Here is a 27,105-nt window from a genome sequence, read left to right as displayed (position 1 = left end):
ATTTCCAATACTTTTGTGGAAGCTGGCAACACTGGAAGCTACAGTACTGTGAAGAGGCCCAGAAAGCATTTATGAGAAAGTTCCCTTATCTTCCTTCTCTCCCTGCATTTAAAAAAGCCTACTTTATAACAGGCCAAACTGTCCTAGGCATGGGAGATATAAAAAGGTCTTATCTACACTTCAGAATTCTTCCTGTGTCACTCAATTAGCAAACTTTCAGTGTTGATGCACTTTATACTAGTCTTTTTTCCCTTTGTTCAAAAGGCATTTACACTAGGGCTTCTACTACTAGCACTATATAGGCAAAAGTTACACTCCTTGATGCAGCTGCTCAAGCAAAACTGTTAAACCAGGCCATAGTCAGCAACAGTGCCTGGTTCAATGGACTTGTCTTCAACAGACCATGTAGACAGCCAGGGAAACAGGGGTTTCTGGCTTTGACTAGAGCTGCTAAGAGGTAGGGGGCTGAACAAAAGCAAGATCACCCAAGACAATGATGGTGGTGACCCAAGCCCCTATCAGTGCACTAGACTTCAAAGCCACATCAACATTCAACCAATGCACTTGGTTTCATTCACCAATTCCCACAAAGGAAATCACCCAGAACACATTGCTGCCTGCTCAACTTGCATCATGGATAGATCTCCACTGTGGTGAGGGCAGGGGCAGTGTTGGGCAAGCTCCTCCCCTGAATGCCTGGTGGCCATAGGGCGGCACCACCGGGGCATATTGGGTCTGGCCTGACACCAGAGAGGCCACCACATGTTACTCCAAGTGCACCTCATTCCTGGGGCCCTTGGTTGATTGTAGGTGCTCACGGGCTGATGCATCAACCCAAAGGGTGTTTCCCTGCCCACATCAACATGACACTGACCTTCCCCTCAGCACCTTAAATGCCTTTCTGCTTCCTTTGATTTCCCTTCAGATTCAGAACTGACCAAAGAGTCTAACTCTGAACCTTTTGGGTAGTGACACAGACTGTTAAGCTCTTGGCACGGCTTTGCCAGCTTCCTTCACTTTTGTAGTCATTTGCTGCTGGCAATGAGTTAATTTGGAGAACATCATGGACACAGACACTGATTGACCTCTTCTCATAGCCCCATGCACCCAGCATTACAGGGCTGGAAGGTCCTGCCTGGGTCAGCAAGTCCCATCTCCTGCTGTTACAGGCAACCACAGCCTGGCGCCCTACTCATACATTATTTAAAAAAAACAAAGGAGAGACAGAAAATCCTATAGTTCCCAAGGGTTCTAGGACCTCTTGGAAGAAGATACCATGGTGCCTGAGCCATCCCCATCCAAGGCAGGACCCCAGCACTGTGTCAGCGACACCAGGATAAAGCTCCTACAGCTTGGTTCCAGGGGCCCTAGAGAGTAACACTCCTCTCCTGCTCAATTTCCAGCTCTTTGTGCTTGGAGCAAAGCCTGAGGGGATTCTTAACACCTTTGTGCTCCCGTATGCTGGGGTCATGTAGGGGCATACCCAGCCCCTGGGGTCAGATCAGAGCAGTGTCAGGGTCGCTCTAACTTTTGCTCCTCCCTTCCATGTCTGGGCCTGGGAAGAAGGAAAGGGCTAAAAGTACAGCACACTCCAATCATGCCTACAACCCAACTAGTAGCAGGGGTAGAGATCATGTACCAGCTCTCCTGCAAACACGGCAGCCCCTTGTGCAGGGGATGCTCAGAAGCCGCCTCCATCACTTACCTGTTGGAGCAGCAGAAGCACCGTAGATTTGCTGAGAGCCAGGCCCCAAGCCACCCCACCTCCCCAACGGTCATTGAGCCTCTCATCCCCATGGCTCCATGGACCCATTGGCTCTGCGTCGTTAGGCCTTCACCATCAAGCTCCTGCCTGCTGGTGCTGGAAGCAGAGGGTACATGCTGCCCCACCCCTGACTCTGGGCTGAAACCAAGCATCACTGCAGTCCCTGGGGTCTCCTCAGGGCAAACCCCATGGATGCAAACCCCAGGGATGGGGCTCACCTGATTTACCCCGCAAAAGGAGCAAGCTGGCAGCGCACACTGCCCACTCCAGACCAGCTGAGACTGACAGGCAGTGACGGCTATGCCCTCTGGTGGCCAGCCACAGCTACTGTAACATCGGGTCACTTCACTGCTCACGGAGTTAACCCTGCAGGCTCAGGTGGGAAGGGCCAGGGCTTAACAACTTGGCTTGCTGTGCCCTCACTAATGGGAAAGGCACTAGTCCATGCATGGCCAGTGTCCACTGCACAAGCACCACAGCTGGTTCCCTTCGTCCCACACCCAGCCCTGCTCTCTTCAGAGCCATCTCTGCAGCTGCCCACTCCATCCTGCTCAGGCATGGGGATGAAGCTTAGGGTGCTGAGTTCAAAGGCTGGCCTCTGCCACTGGGGCATATGGAGAATCTCCCTGGGCTGGCACCAGCACTAGGGTTCTTATTTCCTACACAGGGACCTAGCCACTGCCTTGGGCACATCCGACTAGCCCATGTCCATCAAAGCCCACCCTGAACTGTACGTGGTAAGCATTTGGCTCGCCACAGAAATTGAGCACTTTCAAACCTGACAGAAGCCTACGGCAGATGGAGCTCACTGTGCTCATCTCAAGAAGGCTGTGGTCTGTTCAGGATACTGACAAGAAGCACAGCAAGACCGACTGGGTACCATGCCTCATTTAGTGCCTCTGCCTCCCCGGGAGAGGGACATGCTAAAGGAACATGGTGGTTTGCCATATGCCAACATTGCTACCTTCAGCTCCCAAGGGAGGGCAGTTTTGTTGTGTCAGTTCTCTGCCTGGATCAGTATTCACAGACTGGCTCCAAAGAGGGAGATCTCCTTACAGCTCACATGCCCAGTGCAATGGGTCCTGTTCCATAGGGCCTGAACCTTTGCATCCAGCTGCCTGGGTTAGATGCCTGCCTCAGCTCACTTGCTAAGGTGGTTTCAATGGCAGCAAATGGGACCAACTTTAAAGTAGCAGGAGGCACTGAAGGCAAACACAGGACACTATGGGGGCACAGAAGTGGAACAGGGGTTGAGGACAGGTCTACACCAACTTTGAACCAGGGTAGGGAGCACTGCAGTGACACAGCCACATGTGCTGTTGGTGCTCCGGATCCCATGTTGCCACCTTGGCTTGTTGGCACATGCCCTGCACTCTGTCTCAGGCATGGTTACAGAGCGGTTACAGAGCAGCAAGGGTAGAACAAAACGGGGTTCAGGCAGTTGGGACTGAGGCACGCAGAGGGACCAGAACCGAAGCAAAAAGACAACAAATCTGGCATAAGGCTGGGAGGTGTCAGACAGAGCAGAGGGAGAACTGCAGTGGCAACGCCATTCTGCAAAGCCTGGTCTTATCATCCAGGGATCTTCTGTGCCATTCAGACTGGGGGCTCTGCTCAGGATGCAGGGACAGAGCTGTCTCCGACACATCATGCCGGGATCCAACACCTTCTGCAGCTACAGGCCATGGAGGAAATCAGCCAAGATCAGACTGTGGCCCTGCTCAAGGCAGCCCCATGCTGCTGGCCAGCTATTTTCCTATGATAATTTCGTTATAGAAGATTCTCCTGTATGATCACTTCTCTGCTCATCTCTCGCACACGCCACATGGTGCTGCAAGGAATGATGAAAGCAGGGCCGGGCTTAATTCAGCAAAACCAGCAAGCAGCACAATAGAGAAGCTGGAAAAACCAGGGCGGGGGTGGATCCTGGCCTCGACACGCCTCTAGCTGCACGGACAGAAGGGAAATTGCTATCACCACAGGGTACATCTGGAGAATCAGACCACCAGATTTCCAAGGGGGCAGGTGCAGACAGAACTGGAGCCATGAGGGCACGGACTGGTGTCTGTCACTGGTTGCTAAGAAACCCAGCGCGTGTGGCCACCGCTTGCCACCAGGGCTTAGGAACTGGAGGTGGGGGAGGGGGAGGAGGAATACATATATGTATTTAAAAATAGATCAGCTGTCTGGTGCATAAAACCAAACAGTTGCTAAGCAACAGGGCTCCTTCCAGTCTTTGTGGATTGCCTCCGACTGGGCGATCACAACATGGCAAGAGAGAGAAAACTTTGGAGAGGGGGAAAGGAACGGTTTCATCTGAAAAGAAACAGGCCAAGATGAAGCCGGCTCTGCAGCTCTTAGCGTGGGGAGTTGCTCTCACAGGGCTTGTCACCAGGTCATCAGGAAGTGCCGGCCACTCAGCCACAACCTTCCCACTGCCACCAGCTCCAGACAGGGATGGAAGGAGGAAAGAGTCCTTCAGCTCTCACCCCGTCCCCATCCCCATCCCCCAAACACTGCGCAGGCCTGTCCCACACGAGATGGCTCAAGAGGCCCCACGGCCACACCCTCAGAGAGTGGTTGAGTAAAGAGACACTGGACTGGAGAGGACCTTGTACATCATCAAGCCCAGCCCCCTTCTGCTGCAGGTACCCCACCACAGCCCCCGTTGCAAGGTGGCCGAGCTCCATTTAAATTTTTGCTAACCCTTCTCTTTGGAGGCTGCGCCAGAGTAGAAGCCGCTGCTTAGCAGCCTCCTTCTGTCCCCCGGCTCAGCATTTTCTCAGTCAATTTATCCCCATTGGTTCTTGGGCCAACCTTGTCCTTTAGCATTGCAGCCCCTCCCTCCATTTTTTGGCACAGAGAGGAGGAGCTGGAACATCTGCAGATGGTGGCTGTGAGCAACTGCAGAGCCCTTGTGCCATACAGCACATACATTTGCCACTGCTCACACACACACTGCTAACCAGAAGGTTGCACCTTGCAATATGTATCTTGCTAATTAAGATGTGTACTGCTGTAACCTCTAAGAGATGGCAAGATCAAGGCCCCTTTGTGCCAAGTGCTGTACACAGCAGGTCTGGTCCCAAATTGCTTCCAGTCTTGCCTTTAGAAAGGGGAGGAGAGGGGAGTGGGGAAGAAGAGGGTGAGAGAAGACAGGAATGGAAGAGGTATTAGTTGCACTTTATATTAAGGTGCCTTTTATAATGTATTAATAGGGATTATAACACACATTACACTGGACGTGTGCATGTGATGGCTGAAAGCCCATTATTAGAAACATTGCTTAATCTACAGATTCATGAACTAACATTCTGCACTTAGTTATGTTAAAGCAACTGACTCATTTGATACTTTATGGCCTATTTATAAAAGGGAATCACACATCTCATTAAGCCCACGTAGTCTTCCTATAATTTGCACATGGCGAAACTGAGGCAGAGAAGTGTCATGATTTCCCCAGCTCATACTGCAAGGCAGGGGACTTTAAGATTCCAAAGGAAGTATTGTGATCTAGCAGACAGCATCCTTCCTCCTTATTTTCCAAAGGGAATTTGGGATCTCACACAAGCTGTCCCCCTCCACGCGCTCTCCAGACAGATACACCTGAACTTAGAACATACGATCTGCTACACAGTCCGTCACAGGTTGAAGTAGTGGCTTCACTGAAGAGCCTTGATAAACAGCATCAGTATTCTCTCTCTAAATCAGTCCTTTCTGGACTGATGATCTATTCTAGCCTGACCTCTCAAACGCCACAGGACAGTGCCACACACCAGCTGCATTCTGTAACTAGTCCCTAGCGTATGCATAATGCTGGAGGAAGGCAAAATGCACAGCCTGCCTGCAGCAAGAAAGAAGCCCTCACTGAGCCCTGGCAGAGCCAGCCATACATCCTGGATGTTCTCGGTGGGGATTTGGATCCAGAACTGTAGCCAAACACTGACAAAAGGCAGCTGTCCCATTAGCCAGCAGGGCTGTCTGTGAGTGACCCGCTCCCACAGTGCAATGGCCCCTTACCAACGGGCAGGGCAGAATAGAGACACAAGTATGAAGTTCCCCTCTCACTCCCAGACAGGCAGGCCCAGCCGGCATTAGGCCTCTCCAAGCATCATTTAAAGTGAGGAGATAATGGCTTATCCCCTTTGCAAATGCTGTTCCATGCCTTAAACCAAGAAAAAAAGAAGCACTAATACACCTGCTGCTTTCTAGGTCTGAGATCATCATTTATCAGCTTCAGTGTGACACCGTGCCCAAGAGACAGAGGTCTCAGAGCCTTTTAGACAGCACCTAGGACCAGGACACAGAGCAGGATGGCTTGTCACCAAAAATATATAAGGGCCTAGATCTCGTAAGGACACAGGCAGGGCAAGAGGATATTCCAGAGCTAGCCCTAACTCTCAGTGACCTCTTTGGTCTCATGCAAGGCAGCTGGACAATATGCAAAGGCTGGAGCTACCCTGCAAGACTCCGAACTCCCATCTGAACTAGAGTCTAAGGGAGTTAAGAGCCCCTTACAGTTGGGATGTTCAGGGAAATCTGTGCATGAACTGGGATGTCAGAGGGGGGGAAACTGGCTTCAGGGGGAAAAAAAAAAAAAGGATTGATAAGGTAATTCATCAGTAAGGGGCTGTCTCCCATCTCTTGGTACGTGGTATGTCTGCAGGCTGGAGAGTCTCCTGTAGTCCATATTTTCTAGCCCAGCTGCTGGATTCCTGACGCTGAGAGCACAAGTGTAAGCTGGGAGAGGACAAGGCCCATGTATGTGCACTCTCTCTCACACACAGAGGCAGCTCACCAAGGTGATTTCTGGTCCCTGTGGGAAAGATCAGCCACTCACAGCTCCCCCCTCAGCTCAGCTGACAGGCAACTGCTGATGGCATCTGCTCGCAGGGCTCCTTGTTGAAACATGTTTGCAGCTTGGAAACAGGAGCTGGCTGCTCGCCCACTCCTCCTGTAGATCTGGTGAGTAAGGAGCCTGTCTCGTGCACTGAGGTGGGCAGGCACAGAAGGGCCAAGCCCCCTCCTGGTGTAACTCCAATGAGTCAGCAGAGCAGCTGCACCAACGAAAGATCTGGCCCCGAGGCACAGCAAGAAACAGCCACTTTGTAGCTGCCAGCCGCCCCACCATGTGCCAGGACATCACTGCAGAGGTTCTCTGCATGGGGGCTAGAGGCAGCAAAATCTTCCCCTTGTCTTCATGGCTAGACAAAGGCAGGGACCTCCCTATGGGAAACGGTGAGAGATGCTGAGCTGCCCTGTAAAATTAGTGACCCCTGAATGTTGACCTGGCTATTGGGATAGTTACTGGGATTGGATTGGTTGAGCTTAACAGAGATATGTCAGGTTATGCCAGCAAAGGAAAAGATGGTTCGAGGAAGCTACTCCTCAAAACACCCCAGAGGCTGTTAAGGGACAAGGGCAGAGCCATGGTTTTGAGGACTGGCTCAGTCTCTGGCTGAGAAGGACTGGGTCTGAGCCAGATTAGGGCTATAACAGTTCAAGAAAAAAGGAGGGGCAGGGATTGCATGGAGACCCCCTGTGGAGTCTGGAAAAGCTCGGCCTACGGAGGTTAGCACCAGGGACTGGCAGGCCCTGCAGCACAACAGTCATGAACAGGCAGTTTGACCCTCCTGCCAAAAAATCTCCCAGCAAAAAAAAATGCTTTGGTGTCAGGAGGCTGTCTGATCACTACCTGCATCACAGAGTACTGCAGGGAAGCACCCTGGGGCTGAACCAGTGCTGCAGCCTGGGGCCCCATTTAGAAGTGGGAGATGAATCTATGAAACTGTGCGACTCCAGGAGAGGAAACAGGTATGAAGGGATGCATTCAAAAGGGAGGGGGAGAAAGTAGCCCTATAACTATGATGCTGGGCTCTAGTCCTAATTCTGCCATCCTTGGGCAATTCCTTTGTGTGTCAGTTTTTTCCACTGTAAAATGGGCTGATATGCAATGCAACTTTTTAAACTGCTTTGAAACATCAGTTTAGATGCTTCATGGAACTGCAGAGATGTTACATTAACTAGGAAATGAGAGAGAGGGAAAGAGAAAGCTCGCCCCTATTATCAAAGTATTGCTTCCATTTCAGAGAGATGCAGGATTAAGTGCCTTGACTAACACCTCATTGCAAACTCACTGTAGAACAAGAAATCTACACTAGGAGCCCTGGTTAAAACTTGGAGCTGTAACCAATAGGCGGAGCAAGAGGACGACATAACTCAAGGCAAACAGCTTCCTCCTTGTCCGTGGGCCAGGAAGCAAAGACAGCGAAGGGGCCATGTGCTCTTGCAGTCAGACAGCAGCACAGTGAAATGCTGCTTCTGCAAGTCTTAGGAATATCAAAAATGCTTGCCTGATGGGGCCAGCAGCCCTTCTAGACCAGTGGCCAGCAACAGGTGCTCTGAGAAAGTGGCCAAGGAATCCCACAGGGATGAGATCAGCCACCTGCAGGAAAGTTTATTCTTAACAGTTAGCAGCTTCCTGCTCTGAAACTTGAAGATTTCCATCTGCCTCCCAGTTTCATGCTACTGCTGCCCATCCCCACCGCATCAAGTACCTTCCAGACAAAGAGTTACACCTATGTATCCATGTATGCACCTCTGCTAAGCTGGCTCCTCTGGCCTAATAGGACTGCATGTGCTCTGACCAAAATGCTTTCATTTCTCTGAGCTCCCTTATCCACCTACTCTGGATAAACCTTATCCTTTAACTGCAAGTTGCCTGGAGCTGGGGCTGGGACCATCTTTACTGCATGCTCGCACACAGCTATTAGCCCAGCTGGGTCTTGGTCTACCACTAGAGCTCATGCCCACTACATAAGCAACATTGGATTATCATTTTGTAATTATTCTCTTCTTTGATGGACGATAAAGCTTTTGTAACAGTCAAGGGGACAAATTAATCCCGCTGTCAGTCTTAGGAGCATGAAGGCCTTTAAGTTTACAAAGCCAGTAGGGTATATTTTGCCGTCCAGCCTGGCTGTGCTGTGGTATGATCACATAGAACTGACAGGCATCAGCTCTCAACCACCTGGGTCTGTCCTCACACCCAACTCTCTCTCCGTGGAGTACAGCCCACTCCATCCTAGAGATCCTGCCCATGCAGACGGGTTCCTGCTGCGTTGGAAAACAGCTGCAGTCTACCATAGAGCTCACAGCAGCAGACACACATACACACAGGCTCACCACAGGGTGCCCCACTTGCAACACAGGAAATGCTCCCCCCAGCACATCCTGAGCCACCCTCCTCAACTCCCGATTAGCAGCACAGATTTGCCAGCAGCATGTGACTTCCCGGCACCTCCGCAGAGCGAGTGCCTGCATCACTGTGGGACAGCCAAGTCCTATTCACAAAGTGCTATATTCATTTACGGCAGAGCGTAATTATTATTAAAAGCAATCACAGCAGCAGCAAGAGCGGAGGCGTTGGTGTTACAGAGCAGTTCTATTCCCAGCTCCATAACTAATGGCTTGTAAGACCCCAGACAGCCATGCCTCAGTTTTCTCTACTTGCAAACACCCTGCTTCAAGAGCCTTAGATAACTGGCACAATTAGCAGCAGGCTACTATTGGTCTCCTTCTCCAAAGGAGACTGCAGGAGTAAAAAGTGCACAATGCCAGCAGCTTGAGCAGAGCACAATCCCTTATTTTCAGGAGTTAATGCCAATGCCTTAGCTACAGGATAGAAGGCACAGTGGGAAAGGGGTCAGTGCATCTCTGGCCTTCCATTAGAGAAGGTTTTCGTGACTGAGCCATGGATTGAGGGGGGACTTATGTCAGAGGCAGAGACAGCGAGAGGGGATTTATCACAGCAGCGGAAATAGTGTATAGGGGATTTATGCCAGAAATAAGTAGTTATAGGGGAATTATGTAAGAGGGACACAGGAAAAGCCTGAGGCAGGCAGGTGCTGACTGAACACATGCAAACTGGGGAGCTGAGCGCTGGGCCCAATCCTCCTTTGCTTTTGTGGGGCTTATTCAAATTTCCAGCTTGGACCCTCTGTCTTGCAGGTAGAAGCAGCAGCTCAGCTAACATACAGCATGACATCCCTGCTCCTGCCCTCCAGTTCCTGAAGCTGACACCCGATGTTACAGCTGCAGATCTTCTAAGCTTGTAAGTGGGAAGAGAGCCTACTGCTCTCAGTCACGGGTACTCTTGTCTTGGGTCCTTCATTTAATGGATCAGATGGTATGAGTGATGATTGATGAGTGGCTTCACACTCTAAAGCCTGGAGGAAATCCTGCAACAGTCACTCACACCCAGGGCTGGGGCTAACTGTCAGATTACCCTACCCTACTGTCGGATTACCCTGTCGGAGTCCAAGTGCAAGAGCGACTGCACACCCACCTAGGGGCTATGCCCAGTCCTGCCACAATAACATGAAGTCTCTTCCCTGGAGGATGAGCACAGTGGGATGTCCAGGGACAGAGCTCAGCAACTACCTAGCGCATCCACCCATCTGTGCTACTGCAGATGCAGAAAACACTGGAGTTAGTGAGAAAGGAAGAAGGGGAGGAAGAGATTACTTCCTGTTATGTCCACTCCTCCCCTTAATCTCCAGAATTATCAAGCTACTGTGACCAGCCCCTCCTGGGTGTTGGGGCTAAGAGCAGCATGGCTGGATACTAATGCAGCCCCAGTCTTGCTCCCTTTCACTCCAGGCCTAGTCCTGCCACTTGCCATTCAGCTGACCCCACTCTGAATGTGCTGTGAATCCCTGTGCATCCACCCACTGACAAGGACACTGGCCAGTGCTCTAGGTACAGCATGGGGCTGGGCTGAACAGCAGATGCATGAGAAGAGGGAGGCTATGACTTGCCCACCCTTCCCAAGCATGAGGGAAGACAATGAAACATGAAAGGGAGGTTAAACTAGGGTAGGAATCAGTGGGGCAGCATGCCCCAGACTCCCTGAGCCCTTTTCTTAGCCTTATTGCCTGGGATATCACTTCCAGCAATGACAGTGCAATGGGAGAGAGTCTGTTGTGAGGACCCCAACTTGATTGCCTTGGTCCTCAGCAAGTTGAATAGGGGATACTCAACTCAGCAAGTTGAATAGGGGATTGCTCCTTTTCCCAGTGTCTTGCCAATGCCTCAGTATCAAGGGTGTCTTATGGTGATAGAGGACTAGCATCCTCCAGAAGCTTCATCTGCATGATGGACACACTGTAGGCTCCTCTGATGGCATCATCCACCCGGCACTTTCTTCCCCTTCAGAGCTACCCAGCAAATCTGACTCTGAATTCATGCTCAGAGCCACCTCACATATGCATACTGGAAAAGTCTAGGCAGCTTTCCCACGATGCCTCAGGAGGGGAGAGTGTGCAGCCAGAGAGCAGCATCTAGAACAAGGTATTCTAGGGAGTCCTGCTGCACAGAGCCAGGACCAGGGACTGTTCAATCCGACTGAACAGGCTGTGCCTGGCAGTCCCACATACCTGGCAAGATGCAGTGTGAGAGAAAGACAGCTATGCTTAATCCACACTCCAGCAGTGAGACCCTCTGAGTCCTTCTCATGCTGTCCCACAAAGAACAAGGCCACCACAGCCGTGGAGCTAACAGTGCGTCAGTCAAGGTTGATTGTGTTAGAGCCATTCTGGAGCATCCTGTCACACTGGTGGTAACACCAAATATGGAGAGGAGTGCAGCTCTTGTAGCATGCAATAGGCAGCCACAGCTATAATCAGCTAGGGTTACACAGCAAGCCAGATCCTTAGCACCCACTGGGCTTAAGTGGAAAAGGCAAGGAACCAGTGTTCCAGCACAGGCAACTTCCCACACTTCCCAGTACACCAGTATCTTAGACCACTCTGGCTGCAGACACATGCGGCTTTCAGCCACTTCAGAAGAGAAGTGGACAGTACAGCTAGAGTGCTCACATCAGCTGCTGTGTGTGGATGTATCTGTTACATTGCATTGCTGCACTGAACCCTGAATGAGGCCATTTCAGCAACAGTGGTTTTAATCGAGCTGTGTAAGTGATAAAGCATGCAGTGACAACAGCACAGCTTAGGCCAGAATAGTTTGATACTTGTAAGGTGCAGACAGACACAATTCCACTGGAACTGCCAGGAGGTAATCTCTGAAGCTTGCTCTGTACTTTAACATCTCTCATTCTCAACCTTTCAGATGCCCTTCATCTAACTGAGACTGAACAGTTACTTTGCCCTCATTTAGTAACGTGGGAAGGCCAAGATTAATCTCACCCTTTGACACAAGTGGGGGCCCTCCAAGGGGAGTATTAATGTCCTAACTCATTATGGAGCAGAACAAGGCAATAGAAAGGCTCTTGGCCAAGAACGATCTCTTTGCTCAGGCCTGCCTCTAGATATACTACCAGAGCTCTTCTGGTTCTCCCCAGAGCCCACAATAATGTTTGGAGAATGACCAAGGGACCCGGTATCAAGTACTTCATGCTGACTAGTCTCCCTGCCTTAATCCAGTTGGGTTTCTGGTAAACAGTCCCCTCCATACGAGGCAGCCATGTTATCTTGGAGTTCTAATGTCAGCCCTAGGAATGGTCTTTAACCAGCGATGCTCAACCTTTTGATCCCATGGGCCAAATGAGTGCTGTGGGTCCTGTCTGCAAGCCAGATTGGGCCCTGAGGCTCAGCACCACCCTCTCCTGCCCCTCTATGCACCAGGACTGGGACCCAGGGGCTCAGCACTGCCACCACCCACATGCTAAGATTGAGTCCCAGGGGCCCAGCACCACTCCCTCCTGCCACCTGAGGGGTGGGATTGGGCCATGGGACACCAGCACCACCCCCTCCTGGCCCTGCATGCAGGGATCAGGTGCCAGACCCACCATGTGGGACCCAGAGTTCCCCATGGGTCCAGAGATTGGACAACAGAGGAGTGGTGCCACCACTACCTTGCCACCAAGTTTCCAGAACTATAGGGAGTCCTGCAAGCTGGATAATATGGCACTGAAGGCCATTCATCCAGCCCACAGGCTGGAGATTGAGCACCCCTGTTCTGGCCCATGGCCCAGAGATCGAGCATCTCTGTTCTAGCCCAGCTGTGCTGCTGCCCTCTGGTCACCTCACAAATCATTTCAATATCTTCTAAGCAGGGCAAGAGGCACAGCAAGTTTTATAAGGAATCTGGAATTACTGCACAGGCGCTGTTTGGAAAGGCTTGGGGCCAAACAGCTGCACTACACTGGCCAATTAGCAAGGTGATCTTCATTTCCTGCTATACAGTAGGGACCACTGGAGAGCCATGCCCATCCCCCCTCAAGGGAAACTCCACCCACCATCTCAGCACAAAAAAGCCTGCAACGCAAATTCTCCTGGAAGATGGATGGACAGAAGAGTCCAGATGCCCACACCGTGAACAACAAAGGAATAGCAGAAGCACCCATCAGAATCATGCAGGGAAAGGATTCTTGTTCTGTGGCTGCTCCAAACAGTCATTTGGGTTGAGCCCAAGCAGCAGAAATCCTTTTTCAGAATTTTTTTGCCAGTCAAAAACATGGGGGTGGGAGGAAGGAGAGTTTCAGGTGAGACCGTTTTTGCCAACTTGAAAGTTAAACATTTAATTCATGTTTGAACATAGAGCTCGAAAGAAGTTGAAAAAATTAGCAGTCATTTTGAACAGAGAAATGTTGCTTTGAAAGTGTCAAGTGGCATGTGGGTGTGTGAGCGCGCGCATGCGTGCATGTGTGTGTGCGTGTCCCTGAACATTAGCAGCACACCCACTTCAAAAGGCTTTGTGAAGTTGTCAGTTTTGTTGAAGTCACCTCCATTCAGGGATCTTTTTTTTCTTTTCTGGAGGGCTGTGGGGCGGGAGGCGGGGAGTGGAACTTTGGCCAGAAATTCTCTCCTGAAATGTAGGACCAGGCAGAGTCTTTGCTTCATTTTCTGAGGGTCTTAACTTGAAAAGTGATGCTGCGAGATTTGGTTTAAAACCACTGATCGGTTTCTTGATGAAGAGGAACCATACAGCTTGGTAGAATGGAGGTTAACTAATGCTTTGACAGGCACATTGGCTCCTCAAGTACTGGAAGAAAATTATGTCCCATGCATATGCACGGATACCTGGATTTGCATGCATCTGGAATACACAGGCACTCAGCATGTGGTATTACATGCATCTCCACACACTTACCTGAGAGATGCCGGTATGCACACTCGTGCTTGCAAAGCACTGCTAAGGCAGCCTGTGCTATGGAATTGCTACACATCAGCGTCCCAGTATCTGAGAGCACCAGAAACTCCAGGTGAAGCCAGGAGGAGATACCAATGTGGTCAGCACTTAGCTGCTGTGCCCAGAAAGTCCTGGCTGTTTAGCCAGACAGGCACAAGATAGAGGGAGAATCATTCCCTCGCACCCTACCGGGTCTGCTGTGGCAGGGCATAAGCCTACAAGGCTGAGACCCCTTTAAGTGCCATAGCAACAGCTCCTGCCTAACAAGGATGCTAAGTCCCAGGGACCATCAAAGCCCTGGAGCCAAGAGAGTGTCTGAGCATCAGGCCCCAAAGGAGGGGATCCAAGGAAGGGCATCAAGGAGCACCGGGCTGCAGACAGGAGGCTCCAGCGGAGTGACGAACCATTTGGTGCTGCCTGGGGGTGTTTGAGCTGAGAGGAAGCCTGTTGAATGAATGATCCCATCTACTCCAAATTTAGAATTGTGTCAAGGCTGAAGAGAAGGTGTCTGCAACGCAAGTCCCAAGTGTGAGGGGCAGCTAGGTGACAAGGAGCAGCACTGAGGAGGAGCCTCCAGAGACCATCCAACCCCTGCAAAAATAATCTCAGGCTACTTCTTCTGGGAAATGGAAAAACACTACATGTACATAACCACCGCTGACAAGCTGCTGTACATGCCAATGACAGGAGGTGGTCCAAGCCTGCATTGCCCTCTCATTAAAGCTTGTCAGGGTAGAGAGGTGCTAGTGGGGGTGGAGACCTTTCATCGTTAGGTCAAGCCCAGCCTAGCTCAGTCTGGCACTGCTGCCACAACCCATTTCTGAGCCTGGACTGGCCAATATATCCTGGAGCACTTGATTTTCCACACGGAAATGAATCAGGGTCCCCAAGAGAGAGAAACAAACAGCTACCCTCCAGAAGCAGCATGCAGTACATAATGGACAAGTAGGTAATAGCTAACTGCTATCCCAGCTGGACAGCCAGGCAACATCAAAACTGGTGTCAGGTACACCACTGACAAAACAACCGACCATCCCCAGTGCCAAGATGTCTCTCTGAAGTGAGTTTTCCCAAATTTGAACTATTGCTTCTAAGTCGGCAGCCCCTCCACAACCACCCTCACATGGTTACAAGTCTGTTCCAGGAGCCTAAAGCCAGGAAATGCCACCAGATTTAATTACTCTCCTGACTTTACCTTTGATTCTCTACAACATGTCCCACCCCATAAATCATTCCAAGAAGCGAACTGCCTGCTGAACCCATCTCTTTCAGCTTGCATGGCCTTCATCATCACAGCATCTGAGCACCCTGCACTGCCATATATCTTCTCCCTACATATTAGTGCACCTGACCAGTGTTATTACCCCATTTTACAGACAAAGAAACTGAGGCAGAGATGAAGTGCCTTGGTCAGTCTGGGAACGAACTATACCCATGCCTACCAAAGGTTCAGGCCAGCATCTTAGAGAATGGTATTCCCTCCCTGTGCTATCTTCAGACCCTGCAGCTACCAAGAGCCCCCCATACTCCAGAGCTGCTGTCTAGACCCTTTCCTCTGCTCTTAATTCACACAAACTTATAAGGAAGAGCTCTCCCCTTAAGTGACCTGAATCCTTTAGGACTCAGCACATCCTGATATCAGTGGCACTGCTCCCTTCAGAGATCAGCAGGTATGAGATTCACACCCCTGTGGTACTGGGCACTGCCAGAGCTTCCAGACGCACATGCGCCCAACCCCACATTTGAGTACCGCAAGAATAAATTGCTTCAATAAATCCCATCAGCCCGTGAAAATAATGTGCTGATGAGCTCGGAACAGAAGGAACAACATTATTAATCTGCCCGTGTCAACTTCCTGGGCTCTCCCCTGACAAGTGACATAATTCCTCGTAATGACCAGCCTGCCTAATACACTCTACCCGGGACTGCGTCAGCATGGATGTGACACTGAGAGCCATCCTGTGAGCTGCTGTTCCACTCGCAGAGGTGACTCCCTCCTCCTGCCAGCATCTTCCATCGACTACTGTTACATAACCAAGGCGGCTACCCTGGGCAGATCAGATTATATAAATTCATGTACCACCTGTCGGGACAGAAAGGGAAAAAGGGGTGGAGCGCGAGATGGGATATGTGAGCTGGAGCTGGCATGACCCTGGGCTGCACAGCTGGCCTTGTCAGCTATAATCTGCTCGGCTCTAGTGCGCAGCCTCGCCAGCCCCACATGTATTGAGATTTGCATTCCACTAAAGCAGATTTTGCCAGCTACAGAAAAGCAGATTCTAGCCGCAGAAAAAGCAAATTTAGATCAACTCTCAGGAGAAGCTGTCCTTAGCATATGCACCCTGGATAATGGAACATGTTGCCTAGGGAAGTTGTAGGATCTCCCTCCTTGGAGGCTGAGGAGGCACCTGTCTAGGTTCACTGAGGATCAGAGAATCCCAGAGCTGTGCTGGGGACTGGCCTGAAGACCCTTGAGGGCCCTTTCAACTTTGTGATCTGATGCCAAGATGAGAAACAGGAGACAGGAAGCAAAGGAAGGCAGCCTCAAAGGATGACCCAGAGGTTTTGCTCTCACCTAGGCCTTGTAAAGCCTGGGCACGTCCCCACTTTGCCATTTGTAATCACTACTGCACCAGCTCACAGATGTAGGCAGAACTGAGACATCTCTAAGCCTCCTCACTTGGGACTGGCAGCTAGTGAGCTGCAGCAGCGCAGAGCTCAGCACAGGTCAGCTGCCCACATCCATACTCACTTCTCGGCTGGATTTCTCAGCCTGCACTGAGCTCTAGCCTGCCGCAGCTGTGCTGCTTGCAGCACCCAAGATTGCTGGGCCACAGCCAGCTCAAATATCTACGTGAGCTGCAGTCACAGCCGTACGTCAGCAGTGCAGTCACCCTCCATCGCTAGGCACAGGTAAGAGACAGGACCAAGTTCCAGGGGGACAGTGAACACTAGATGTGCTGCATGTCAAGTGGCTGGTTGTGGCTTGCCTCTGTCCATTCCCCACCACACTGAGCAGACACTAACTTGTAATTCAGCAGATCTTTCATTCAGAGATGACTTGCCCTGATTTAGCTTCCACATACCAAAGGATAGAGCAGACACAAAATAGTTACAACAGATCAGTGAGTTTCAAAGAGGGAGAGCTTAACTCAGTGTAGTTAATCTTTCCACACTCACTGGTCCTCAGATAGCAAGTAGGGGATAACACTACACAGCCTCCATAGTTCATTAGCTGGTGCTCAGCTAAGGGCAAAGGGAGTGCCAGGGAAACCCCTTAGACAGACCATCTCCCCAAGGCACATAGCCTGTTAGAATCAAGTTATCACCTGAAGGGCTTTGACATCAAAGTCCCTCATTCAGGAAGTCCTGCCCAGCTAGGGCACCCTTGAAAGTGCTTACATGGTGCCCTGAATCATGGCCTAAACCTAGTTCAGAGATGCACAATGAGAACTCAGTGCCACAAAACCGTATTGTAGCTCACTGTAAAGGACCATTTTCCAGTGGCTAGGGCAGAGGGCTAGGAGTTGAAGTTATTTAACCCTTGCCCTGACAGACCTTGAAGCAGATCTAATGCAGCCAAAAATCTTTACAAATGACTTCTCATTGACCTTACAGTTTGGGCTGGGCACTGCTTATGAAAAGAGTCCAGCATCTCAAGATCAGCAGCCAAATACCTGAAATTAGTAGTCATCTTAGAAGGCTCATTCCATTGTGCTTCCTTTCCCCTCCCATTCTTATCATCTAGATACTAGTGCTACACACCTACCTCAGAGATGTTATGAGAAGCTGGTGATGGACAAAAGTAAGTTTAAACCATTTTAAAGCAGGTGGCTACTTCTCCAGAGCACGTATCAACTGTTAAGTCTGTGTGCTGTTGTTGCAATGCACGTTAGCCAAACAAATGAAACGTGATTAAAGTTGCAACGGTTTTACTTCAGAAGCACGTAGGCCAGTCTCACATCACAACAGGTTCTGTCTGCATCACTTGGTACAGATAATTGTAACATCTGTGTATGCCCCTATTTAGCATTTGAGATGCTTTAAGGCTCTGACTGTCACAGTGAACACATTGATAAAAGACACTGTGTTCAGGAATGAGGCTATACAGCTATCGTGGGGTGGGGGGGGCCTATGCGTGCACACTAATATAATAAAGGGTTTGGTCTGTCTGTCCATAACGCTTTTGGGCAAATGTGCATGTACTGCCGAGATGGCCGGTGGCAATTGGATGCGGGGGCTCTGCCTCCTCAGGCAGGGAGGAAGCCGCTGCCACCTGAGGCAGGGAGGCGGGTGGGAGAGAACCACCACTGCCGCATCCTCAGGCAGGGAGGAAGCCACTGCCACCTGAGGCAGGGAGGCGGGAGCCCCGCTGCTCTGGGGGAGGAAGTGGAGGCGGGCGGGTGGGAGAGAACCACCACTGCCACATCCTCAGGCAGGGAAGCCCTGCTGCTTCACAGGCGGAGGCGGAGGCGGGCATGGAGGAGGTAGCCACCATGCCAGAAGGAGGAGGTGGTGGCAGTGGCGAAGAGTCTGTTTACATGGCTGGCCGCAAAGGATGAGCGGGGGGGGGGGGGGGGGGGGGGGCATGTAAACACTCCTGAAATGCTCTGTCATTTGTGATGGGCAATTGGCTACTGTATACACACACACACACAAGCACTGTGTATATATATACACTAGTGAACTGCCCATCAAGAATGACGGGGTTGGGGACAGAGCGCAGCCACCTACCACCCTGTGCCACCACCACCTCTAGTGCCGCTGGCCTCATGTCCCCCCGCCCAGCCATGCTCCTTTGAAGCAATGGAGCACCACCATGACAGCAGGGTCGGAGCTGGGGGGCAAGGCCAGCACTGCTGGCCTCGCCCCTCTGCTCCATCCCCTCTGTCCCCGACACCATGGCCCTGCTCCGCACTCTGATTGGTTGTTTCACTACCCAGAGTGCTCCAAGAGCATTACAGACAAACAGACAGACAGACTAAGCTCTTTATTATATAAAAATACACACACACACACACAGCAGTTATTGCTGTACTCACCACTAGGTGGCATGGGGCAGATAATAGTTTGGTTGCCTTTAGCAAACAGCTACTTGGCCGATCGGCATGGACAGATGGCAACTATATCAGTGTCTCTTATACCAGTGGAGTTTCTTTCAGAGATGATTCTCCACTGGTTTGGGAAAAGTTATTCCATGTAGGGGTTTGTGACATCTGTCTTCTATTTTATCCACACTGTGTAGTTCCAGTTATGCTGGTGTGAACATGGCCAGATCCACCTCATTAAGACGCTTTCCCTGTGCTTTGTTCTTCCAAACCCACCACCATAAGAATCAAGCAACTAACCCTTAGCAGACAAGGCTTCCTGCTTGCTTCCCTTTAAAGTCCCTCCAAACTCACTTGCCTTCTACCTTCCCCAGAGGCAGCAGACACTCCCTGACAACATGCACAAGGTTAGCACCTTCCTGTCCTTTAAACCTGTCTCTGGCAAGATGCCTATGTATCAGTGCTGCCTGGCACTGGGTTGGCTAGCAGAGTGCAGAACTGCCTTCCTGAAACACCATTTCCTTTGTTTCTGCTTCCCTGGCCCAGCCCTCAGGTCTGCTTTATGCACCTGCTATGGCTTCTCTGACAGAGCTCACAACCATTATGCAGCAGGGACTCTGCTGTCATTTGTCTGTGCAGTATCCAGCACCACAGGGCCCAGTGCTACTGGAACTGGTGGTAACCATTGAACAGCTCTGCCTTCTACCTTGAAGCCCAAAGGAGTTCTGAAACTTGTTGCTATGACATAGTCAACTACTGACACTGGTCACCCTTCATGCAGCACACACAGAGCCAGGTAACTAATACATGCTGTTCCCAGATGACAATAGAGGCTTGGAAAGAGAAAAATGGGGATGTTTAGCACCTGTTAGGGCAACACAAAGTGATGTATGTCAGCGCACACAGAGGCATAGGGTGGAGGGGAATCCAGCCAGTGGTGAGAATATACTGCATGGGAGAGGGAAAAAAAGCAAAATGCCACTTCCACAGTCTTAGCAGGAGTTACCAGCCAGCTACAGGTCCTCATTTACCCTGCTCACAGTACCAGAAGGAGGCAGAACACTCCATTTGAGGGCAGCAAGTCTTAGCAGAAATAAGAAGTTCTTTGATGTGGGGTCTGAGGGGCACAGATGCATTTGAGATACAAAACAGGAAAACAAAATCCCAAGGGAAGAAGTTAGCCCCTAAAAAGCCTGTGCTGGCCTCTGCAACCTCATGAGGCACTGAAAGGTACCAAGGGCTTTCAGGTATCAGGGGTGCTGGTATCAGGAGTACACTCCCCCACCATCCTATCAAGCAAATAACTGCAGCAATGGAGATGTTCTGTAGGAGAGAGCGCTGGGGGTGGCAAATCAATAAGAGATGATGCTTGGTGCTGTATTGCTTGAGGCATGGTACCAGGCCAGACGGTACTCAAAAGCCATGAAATCTGGCAAAACGTAGAATCATAGAAAATTAGGGTTGGAAGGGACCTCAGGAGGTCATCTAGTTCAACCCCCTGCTCAAAGCAGGACCAGCCCCAACTAGATCATCCCACCCAGAGCTTTGCCTAGCTAGGTCTTAAAAACCTCCAAGGATGGAGATTCCATAATCCCTCTGGGTAACCTGTTCCAGTGTTTTACTACCCTCATAGTAAGAAAATTCTTCCTAATATCTAACCTAAACTTCCCTTGCTGCAACTTGGGCCTGTTGCTGCTTGTTCTGTCATCTGCCACCACTGAGAACAGTCTAGCTCCATCCTCTTTCAACCCCCCTGCCCCCTTCAGGTAGTTGAAGGGTGCAATTACAGCCCCCCTTAGTCTTCGCTTTTCTAGAATAAATAAGCCCAGTTCCCTCAGCCTCTTCTCATGAGTCATGTGCCCCAGCCCCTGTGAATCATTTTCATTGCCCACCACTGGACTCTCTCCAATTTGTCCACATCCCTTCTGTAGTGGGGAACCCAAAACTAAACCCAGTAATCCAGATATGGCCTCACCAGTGCTGAATAGTGTGAAATAATTACTACCCTTGACCTGCTGGCAACACACCTACCAATGCAGTCCAGTACGCAGCCCAGAGTAGATTCACAGATCAGAGGATCACAACAATCTCATCTGGCCTGGTCATCTGACTTCCTGTGTAAATGAAGTGCTCTGGCCAGATGAACCATCAGTCTATCACAATCCTGATCAACATGGTTTTGGACTGGCACAAAAAAGCAGAAAACTAAATAAGCCATTATTCTCATCTGGTTAAGGCAAGGGGAATGATATAGGGCTACAGAGATAGGAGGTGGCAGAAGGCAGGGAAGGAAGTTAGATGGTCATTGCCCATGAATTACAACTATGAAAAGGGATAGCTACAGTCTTCTGACCTGTCCTAACAGCCTGGCAAATTTCAAGCAGTGATTCCTGCATTGACCTGATACCATGTGGCATCTCTCTCAAAGACAGCCAGTCCTGGAGTCTGCCACATTTCTGGTTGTACAGAGCAGGAGCTGAACAAAGACTGAACCTTGTATTAAAAGCTGATGCACTTAAACTTTGGGCTAAAACAAAAACAAACAAAATACAACAAGCCACCCAAACAACTACAGTGCCCCCCTCACCCCCAATGGTATAAATGAGCAGTGGTTACCAAGGTCCTAGACTTAAAAGAGCCCACAGCTTCCTTCAGAAGAACAGTGCTCCCACTCTCTGCCTGAGGATAAGAATAGTGGTTCATTAGGAAGGGCAAAAGGTTTTCACTGATGAGATCTGGATATAGTCTTTTGCTGCTTCCCTCCCCATCCTGCTCCCAGGGCCAGAGGGTGGGTGGGGGACATGCTAAATATAGGGTAGGTGCCGAAGGGCGCAGAAGATTCCCTGTACTCCAAGCAGCAAGGGTAAGTAGAGTCAAAGGCAAGGGGACAGACAGAACTGAATCCCCAGTGCCTCAATTCCCTGCCTTAAGAACCCCTTGGCACAGATAAAAATTAGGGGTCAAAAGAGGACACAAGATCAGCATTCCTCTCTCAAATGCAAGTAACAGCACATGTGAAGAGAAGGCCGGGAGGCATGCAAAGCACCCCACACCTCCCTGACATCCACCAGCTCTAAATGAGCAGGTCACACAGTACAGCAGTGGGCATTAGGTGGGCTAGGGCACCTCTTCATACAGTGCAGAGCCCTGGAACCAAGCCCTGTCCTTAGCTGGCTGTGAGGATGCCAGTCACAGGTCCAGTCTGAGCTGAACACACTAGGTAGGATTTAGACCACAAGGAAACATGAGGAGGGGCTTTCAAATCAGCTCATTCTGTGCCAGTGGACAGACACCGCACGCTTTCAGAAACCAAGCGCTCATTTCCAGAACAATGGCATTGGTGCATCTACACTGTATCACTACAGCAGGCGTTCTGTGCCAGAATATTTTCGTGCACATATATACCCACAGCCTGCATGTATAGGATATACTTATCCTGCAAGTATAGCTTACTGTACCTTGCTTATGTCAATTAAGCTGTATTATCTGTCTGAAGTCCAGCGCAATGTTATTTAAGACAAACAAACAAACCCCAAACAGTTGGTTGTGGAAAAAAACAACCCAGCACCAGAGCCTGGGAAGAGGATTTCAGGCACCTCCCTGCTCCACAGTGAATTCATTAACAGAGAATCATATGCCAGAGTGAAATGTGTTCAACTTCCTCCTGACCCCAGTCCCCACACGCTGCTGGAGGGCTCCCGGCACCGCTGCCGGAGGGTGCTGCGCACCACCCAGCAGACCAGGCGGGCACGGACGTGCACCGCGCTTCTCCCAAGTCGGGCACCCTGCTCCCCAGGGGCTGTTTTCTTAAATGAAAAGCTGGCGATGTTCTCACCTCACCTCCTACCAACAGTGAGGAGTGGTCCCAGCCCCACATGCCTCCAGACCTGCTGCATTTTAGTAGACCCCGACCCCTGGCCCAGCCAGCGCCCCCAGGCGGTCGGGACGAGGGGCCGGGCCGGGCAGGGACAGCCGCGGGTCCCCAGCAAAACCGCCCGTGCGGAGGGCGAAGCCCCGGCCCCTCGGCCTGCGCGCAGCGCCGCTGTGAACCCTGCAGGGCCTGGCCGGGTCGGACCGGGCCGAGCCGCCGTGCTCGGGCTGCGGGAGTGTGCCCGTCCCCGCCTTGCAGCAGCGAAACCCAAAGGGCCGGAGCTCGGGGGAGGGGGCCGCTCCTGCCCCCCCGGGGGCCGCCCCCGCCCGCCTTACCTGGCTGCGGAGCCCCGCGGCGCTGCGGGAGCCCGGGGACGCCGCTGTTGGTGCCAGCCCCGGTGTCGCCGCCCGCCCCGGCGGCCCGAGCCCCGCGCGCCCGCCCGGCGGCGCCGCTGAAGTGCTGGACAGCTCCGAGCAGCAACAGGCCGCGGCGGGAGCGTCCCCGCGCCGCCCGCAGCGCCCCCTGCAGCACGGGAGGGACGTGCAGGCGCCCGGCAGGGAGCAGGTTGTGCGGGGGTTCGGGGGGGGAGACTGAAGACAAAGCAAAGGGCCCAGAGACTTCCCCGCGGGGAGGGGAGGGAGCTGCCCCCGCGGCAAAGCGAGAGAGAGAGCTTGCCCACAGACACCCACAAGCGCCTGGGAGGCCAGGCAGAGCCCAGCCCGCAGCCGTGCAGGTGCAGGGCTCAGGGGAGCCGAGCAGGCTGGAGTCCTGCGATCGCTGGCGCCTGGGAGGAGACCGTCCTTCCTTCCCCGGCTTGTCACAGCGGCGAGTCTTTGTGTGGCGCCTAGTACAAGGCCTGGCCCAGGAGCGGGCACCTCACCATCGTCACCACTTTGCACGCTGGAGATGCAATGAAGAGCTCCAGTTGCTGGTGTGAAATGCTTTAAGCTGCCTGCAAGCAACAGGGTCCTTGTCTATAGAGGAGGTAAACCCAGGCAGAAAATCGTTAATCTGGAACTTGCACAGGGTTTATTTGCAAGCTTGCGCTGGAGACTCCTTAGGGCAAGAGCCAGGAAGCCAACCCCACAGGGGTGCCACGTTCCCTAGTCTCCTGCTCAAGGCCCTAATTTCTGTGGACCCAGTTCTGAGGCACTTTGCTCCCCACACACTGCACGGGAAGCCCAGGCACCTAAGGCAGCTCCAGAGTCCTTTTGAGGGCTAGGCACCCAGGCATTAGGAGCTGCCATGTCCAGAGGCTTTTTGTTCTGCCTTTGCATAGTGGAGTCTTGGCTTGCAAGTGTGAACCTACAGTACCACTGTAATAGAGTATTCAGATCACAGAGCAAATCTATGGCAGAGCTGGGGATGGACCCAGAAGTGCAGAATTAGGGAGTGGTACCTCATGACAGAGGCAAAAACCCATTTTCTCCAGTTCAGTCACAGATCACAAGCATTTACCAACTACAGGAAATGATTCACCAGGTTGCTCCTGTGACAGTCCAAGCTGCAGTGCATTGATGAACAATTTGAGCCATCCTGCTAGCAAACACAGTTGACAGGGTATGTTTTAGATGGAAGTTAGGAGTTATCCAACCAAGAAAGAAATGTTGAACCACCTCTGAATAGGAGCAAAGGGCCCAACTAGTTTTAAGATGGATGCTATGAAGAGAACAACATGATGCACTCCTTGGTGAGAGCAGGGGACTGAGTTCAGTGACCCAAGCCACCCCTGCCCACCCTGTACTTTCTTTCCAAGTTCAAGCTGGCAGCTTGTGGAAATGCTCACAGTTGCAACCTCAGAACTCCCTTTCCCCAAACACTGGGCAAATCTCTCAAGACTTACGGTTTCCAAACCTTTCTTCCAACAAATTCAGTTAGAGCAATGCTCAGATAGACTGTAGTTCCAGAAGCTTCAGAGGAATATCTGGACCCTAGGCTAGAATTACAAGAAGATACCTTCACTTGCAGAATGGTAGCACCTAGTGACTCAGGACAAAAGGTCTTTTGTGCCAGGCCCTGTGTGAGTGCCCACAAAGAGTTCACCCTGCCCTGACATGCTTACCAGGAAGGACTGTTATTCCCATTTTACAGATGGAGATGCAAGGTAGAAAGACATGCAGGCCAAGAATTTCCTGGAGTGACTAGTGACTCTGGGGACTCTACAAGAGATACTAAGATGGGAAAGCATTTTCCAGCAGGTTCCAAGCACCTTGCTTCCAAAAAATCAAATTCCTTTTAATATCTCTAGTTGGGTACTCTGAAGATTTGGTCTTAAAAATGACTAGCCTCTTTGGCAAGCACTGGACCTCAGAGCCCTGCCAAAGGCTACCCAGAAGTTGGCAGAGGACAGAGGCAAAAGAAGGCCAACATAAAGATGGTGGAAACATGGTTTTATTCACTCCTGTTAATACTTGCCCTGTGATCTAACCCTAAAGCCAGACCAGCATGGATGGGCCTTCCTTAGTCAAAGAGGAAGGACCACAGTGACCAGGAATACTCCCTTGAGGCAAATCACTTAAGCCCCAGTTTGCAGAGGTCTGCATGCCTTTCCCTTTTCCTGTTGCCCAACACAAGATGGACCAGCACTAAGGGAGAAGCACTCAGATGCTGTGGCAGAAGAACCATGTTAAGCCCAATGGCTAGAAGGCTCTGCTCCCAGGTGCCATTGCCTATTTGTCCAGTGCCTGGCAGTAGGTGGCGTGGCTTGGCAAGTAGAAATAAAGCTTCCGCCACGCCTAGCCCTGCATAAAATGATGGATATTCACAACAAGAAACTGAGCTCTGGAGCTTTTGCTGCATCTTCATCCTAGAGTGGTGGTGCTCAATCTTTGGGCCTCACAGGCCAGATGAGTGCCACAGAGCTAGTCCACAGGCTGGATCGAGCCCCATGTGCTCAGCACCACCACCACCCAGCTCCACATGCTGGGATCAGGTGACCAGTCCAGCGTGAAGGGCCCCAAGTTCCACATAGGTGCAGAATTTTGGCAGCAGGAGCACTATCGCCCCACTCCTCTGCCACTAAATTTCTGGACCCCTGGGAAGCCCCATGGGCCATGATACTGCAGTGAGGGTGGATTTGGCCCACAGGCTGGGGATTGAGCATGCTTTCCCTAGAACAATCCAAGTCAGCTGCAACAATAAGCCTATGATAGAGTGCTCTTCCACACCAGTAGACTGGAAACAGCCTTCCCTAAGCTCATGAACACTGGCAATGAAGCTACAGCCCCATCTTGCCAGTCACTTCAAACTTCCCACAAAGGCACCGCTGCAGTGGGCTAGTCCAACCAGCATTCAGCTTCAGCCCAAGTTCCTGTCTATGCCAGGGTCAGGGAAATAACTGACTGCATCAGCTAATGAGGTGCCAAGGGATTCCCTATTTAGAGGCACAGATGACAATAATGGATCATGTCTTAAAAAAAGATCTAGGAAGGTGATGCAGCTACTGAGGCTGAGCAATCACATACATTATTTTCTGTTCCTGGTTATTAAGGGAGGGAGAAGTCTGAGCTGAGCTGAAATGCCCCAGTAGCGCACAGGCAGACAAGGTAAAGAACCTCACTAAGCTCATCAAAACTTCCTATGGCCCAAAACACACCACATGGATCCAGACCATGCCATGACAAGAAATGTAAAACCTACCAACACATCTCCACTACTCCCACAATTACTACACCCCACAATAGAACCATCAGCATTCCTGTATTTTACAGCTACAACCCCAGAAATGTAATATCCCTCATCCAATGCACCAAATGCCCCGATGGAAAATGCACAGGAGAGCCCAAACAACAACTGTGCACAAGAATGAATTCACACCAGAAATCTTTTAAAGACAAGAACATCCAATTACCTTTGTGGGCACATTTCTCACCAGAAAACCACTCTGTCTCCAATCTCTCAGTTCTAACCCTCAAAGGGAATTTACAAAACACTTTTCACAGATGAGTCTATGAACTTCACTTCATCAACCTCCTGGATACAAAAAATCATGGACTAAATATAGACATTGGATTTATGACACATTATAACCTGCCTAACATCCAACTCCCCAGGTACCTCTCCACTATTTACCAGCTACATTTATTCCTCTCCCCACCCAGCCCATCTCTCACCCACTGGCTCCTCAATTTACGTCTTCACTGACTGCCTTTCTTGCATGCATATCAGCCTCTGGCTTCTTTACTATTCATTCCATCCAGGAAGAGCACACACCAACTGCAGATGCTTCCTCAGCCTGACAAAGGGTATTTAAACCCAAAAGCTTGCTAAGA

The 27,105-nt window shown here is 51.1% G+C and overlaps 1 protein-coding gene across 2 annotated transcripts in view; it reads right to left on the bottom strand.

The window, feature by feature from the left end:
- Window positions 1-23,266, bottom strand: part of SRRM3 (serine/arginine repetitive matrix 3) — a 171,097-nt gene extending 147,831 nt beyond the window's left edge. For both annotated transcript variants that reach the window (XM_090025525.1, XM_090025526.1), the window contains exon 1: window positions 23,170-23,266. The gene's annotated coding sequence lies outside the window, so the exon portion shown is untranslated. The remainder of the gene's footprint in view (window positions 1-23,169) is intronic.
- Window positions 23,267-27,105: the final 3,839 nt, after the last annotated feature.

Source organism: Crocodylus siamensis, chromosome 13 (assembly GCF_052110815.1).
Source record: "Crocodylus siamensis isolate JL-2025a chromosome 13, ASM5211081v1, whole genome shotgun sequence".
Taxonomy (NCBI): Eukaryota; Metazoa; Chordata; order Crocodylia; family Crocodylidae; genus Crocodylus; species Crocodylus siamensis.
The sequence above is the reverse complement of the archived record's forward strand: the minus strand, read 5'-3'. Positions and strand labels throughout refer to the sequence as shown.